This window comes from Lactuca sativa, chromosome 1 (assembly GCF_002870075.4).
Source record: "Lactuca sativa cultivar Salinas chromosome 1, Lsat_Salinas_v11, whole genome shotgun sequence".
Taxonomy (NCBI): domain Eukaryota; kingdom Viridiplantae; phylum Streptophyta; class Magnoliopsida; order Asterales; family Asteraceae; genus Lactuca; species Lactuca sativa.
Window position 1 is genome coordinate 14807353 of NC_056623.2, and position 4610 is coordinate 14811962.

Here is a 4610-nt window from a genome sequence, read left to right on the forward strand (position 1 = left end):
ACCTATACGCACATCAGTCAATGACTTTAAAGGGTCATACGACGGACACACTCTCTTCTTTGACATTGATCCTACCATTGTAATTCTTTGGCATGGGATAACTAAATCCTTAGTATAAGCTTAACTAAAATTTCTAAGTCTGATGTATCCCTTGAGTGGTCCTTCCTTTTTTTCTACACGAAAGTACTTGAAGCTTCCTATGGTGAACTATACAACCTACTGAATACCTTGTCTAACATCTCCTATGTTGCGAGGATAAACCATACACCCTTTAAGTCACGAACTCTCTCTGATATTTAAGCCGCACCCGAAAATTTGGCCAATTCCTAATTTCTACCAGATGCTTGGGAGCGAAGACTAACCTTTACTTGAGAAGTACTTATAGCCTATGTGTATTTTAGCAAAAGACTTCCTTCTTCTTTCACCCCTTATAACGAAACTAAAACTAACAACCTCCACCCACTTGTGTCATAACTCTCCTGGACCTTGACATTGAAATTGTAAGTCGAAATGCCCTTCACACTTTCGCCTTAAGGTTCAGTTATTCCCCACTTGGGTTCGACCCATCATACGTTGCTACTCATGACCGATCAAAGCTCAAACTTGCTCTGCCTATGTGATTTGTAGCTCCTTTTAACTTTGAAGAAACACTAGATTGTCATATAAATGAAATTGATGCTTTCATAATTGCATTATAGCTTGTGCCCAACGTAAGTGATCTTCCCACATAACATAATCAAAATCAAACAAGATCATGGCAAGTAGAAAGTTGTTTTAGAATTGCAACAAATCATATGCATAACCAAATCGTACAAGAGGATATTATTGCGTAATAGAATTCTACAAGCAACAATGATGGTTGCTAGATTACATACTAATACATACATATAGAAAGTGGATATATCAGTATACTTGAGGACATATGAGACACCTCCACTGACATCAATCATTCTTCCTTGATAGAAAACATTACAACTCCTTTATTGGTCATGGGGTCCCTTTCCCCCAGACATCCATTACACAATTCAAAAAACCTAAGGTGTCGGAACCAAAATCGTGATGGGTTTTATACAAAAGAACAATCCTATGTGCTCATACAAAAACCCTAAAGCTTGGATCAACGCTTCTCTATTATACATGCAATTCATACAAGACTCGAAAACCCTAATCTAGCATACATTGAAATCGAAATCTATAATGAACTAGTTTAGATGATACCTTTCAATGATTGCAAGAATCCTTTGATCTTCAAGAAGCTTAGTGTCACAAGTGTAACACCTCTAATGGCTTACAAACACCACAAACAAGAGGATGATGTTTAGGAGAGAGGATGAGATGCAAAAGTCGGCTCCAAGTTTCCAAGGGATCAAGTGGCTGATTTTGCTAGCCCTAGGGGTCTTTATATACTTGAGCTTCTAGGGTTTTAGTCAAAACCCTAATTGGATGACTTAGACCCTAAGTAACTTGAGAGCCTTCTGGAATAAGGCCTTCTTGGACGAATTTAAGATGGAATCCTTCTTAATTGCGTCCATGACCTAATCCATAAGGCTTCTCAACCCAATATCAACTATCATACAATTAACAGTTCTAGTCCCCTTTATTTAATTAATGTCTTTTAGCCACACAATTAATTTTTAATTAATTCTTGTATAATATTAATTAAACTATATGATTTCTCTTTTAATATATTATTCATATAATATATTAATAACCTCTCTTTCTCCATAAATCATCCTATCAAGTTGCCTTGGTGAAGGCAACCCAAAAGGACCATGCACAAACGGGTCAATTACATACCAAATACAGTTACAAGCTTAGACACTAATCCAACAGTCTCCTACTTGGATAAGTCTAGTAACTATAGTGCAAGTACAATCCGATTAGCAATCGTAGCTCTTAAAGATGTTGTCGAACTTTGATCTTATCAGTAACCTTTCCTTTAGATAAGGGATCGTATAGTCCTCCGTTCTAGATATCGTGCGGACATTTACATGGAACATAGTCATACTTATTGTCCATCAATTTGTTTCTCGATCTCTGATTCGTCTGACATAGAACTTAATTGAACACATCAATCCAGTCCTGACCGGGCCTGGCACATAAGTCAAACCAAATCATTGAGGGGCCCAGATATCGCTTTTACCCTCTTAGGATAAAAGGAACAGATAAAATTCGACTTATATGCACTTACCATTCACTCATCAAATCATGCAACAATGTGTTTTATAACATCAAGTTAATGATGCGTTTACGCATTATCAATGCACAACCAACTTGCAAATAATAATCCATATATCTAGGTTTTAAGACCATATGATATTATCGTCTTGCGATCACTCGAGATAAATTCCATGAAGTGATACCAGCAAGCGCGGGTTTAATCGAATGCTCAAATCAAATTCATAAGCACTCATGAATGTTGCAACAAACTTTTTCTATGTATAATACACTTTAGACAATTTACAAACCAATTCATGACAATCTTCTTTCATACCTACTCCCAAAGTATGAGCGACTGTGGAACATTTGAATGATCTTATTATTCAGGAAGTCAAAACATGAAAAGTGAAACAATAGGTAAATAATCAAAATAAGACAGTAACTTTACTTATAAATAATAATCCTTTATTTAATCATCAAATGACAATTACATTTATCTATTACACATTTCAAAACTATCTAATCTAAACTAATATCGTCCTTCGTCCTGATGCTCATAGCATGCTGCAAGTGCTTAACCCTACTCAGTCCCTTCGTAAGGGGATCTGCGGGTTATCCTCTGACGATACCCTCTTCACTATGAGGAGTCCCTCATCCACCCGATGTCAAATAAAATGATATTTCCTATCGATATGTCGAGATCTGTCATGATCCCCCGGTTCCTTGGTCAAGGCAACCGCTCCTTCATTATCACAGAAAATTTCCATGGACTCCTTTATGGCTAGCACAACTCCAAGGTCTCCGATGAAGTTCTTCAACCATATTGTCTCCTTTAACGCCTCGCTCGCCGCTATGTACTCTGATTCGCACATTGAATCAACTACGGTCTCTTGCTTGGAACTTTTCCAAGTCACTGCGCCTCCATTTAAGGTAAAGACCCATCTTGACTGAGATTGGTAGTTGTCCCGGTCGGTCTGAAAACTGGTGTTGCTATACCCTCGCACCCTTAAGTCACCACTCCCACTGAGGGCTAGAAACCATTCCTTGGTCCTCCAAATGTACTTAAGAATATTCTTGACTGCGGTCCAATGTGCTTTGAAAAGGTTCCCTTGATATCTGCTGACCATGCTCAAAGCGAAGGCCACATCAGGGATAATGCAAGTCATAGCATACATGATCGAGCCAACTGCGGAAGCGTAAGGTACTCGGATCATCTCTGATATCTCAACTTTGGTACTCGGACTTGGAGTCTTACTCAACTTGGCATTACTTTGGATTGGTAACTCCCCTTTCTTGGAATTCTCCATACTAAAATGATTTAGTACCTTGTCCAAGTAAGTATTCTGACTAATTCCTATTAGTCTTTTACTCATGTTTCTCACTATCCTTATTCCCAGAATATAGGCAGCCTCTCCGAGGTCCTTCATGGCGAAACACTTCCCAAGCCAGGACTTGACTTCTTGCAGCATAAGGATGTCGTTTCGTATGAGTAGTATGTCATCGACATACAATACGAGGAACCTAACTATACACCCACTGGATTTGACATATACACATGATTCATCCTTGCTTCGCAGAAAACCAAAATCTTTGACTTTCTTGTCGAAACAAAGATTCCATCGACGAGATGCTTGTTTCAATCCATAAATGGACTTCTCATGCTTACACACTCTATTGGGGTGCTTTGCATCGACAAAACCCTATGGGTGACTCATGTAAACCTCCTCAGCCAACTTTCCGTTAAGGAAAGCGGTTTTGACATCTATCTGGCATATCTGATAGTCATGAAATGCAACAAAGGCTAGCATCACCCTAATAGACTTTATCTTCGCAACTGGTGAGAAGGTCTCATCATAGTCAACTCCGGGAGTTTGAGTAAAGCCCTTCGCAATCAATCGCGCCTTATAAGTGTGTACCTTCGCATCCATGTCGGTCCTCTTCTTGAAGATCCACCTGCACCCAACCGTCTTACGACCTGGAACATTGTCAACCAAATTCCAAACTTGGTTGTCATACCTGGAATGAATCTTGTTGTCTATAGCCTCTTTCCATTTTGCAGACTCCGGGCCTACCATGGCTTCCCTGTGGCTATTAGGTTCATCCAAATTTATTAGCGTACTATCAATAATAAACGTATCACCCTCACGTGTTATATGAAAACCATACAACACAGGTGGAACATTAACTATACTGGAACGTCTAAGAGGTAAGGATTCGTCTATCGGTTCAACCGGAGTTTCCTCCTCGGGTTGAGTGTCAGCGTTAGAGGTTCCTTCATCGGTCGACTCTTGAAGCTCTTCAAAATTGATTTGCCTCCCACTATCCCCTTGGCTTATGATTTCTCGTTCTTGGAAAACCCCTTTCCTCGCAATGAAGACAATATTGTCACTCGGTCTATAGAAGAGATATCCAAAGGGCTTATGCGGGTAGTCGATGAAAATACACCGCTC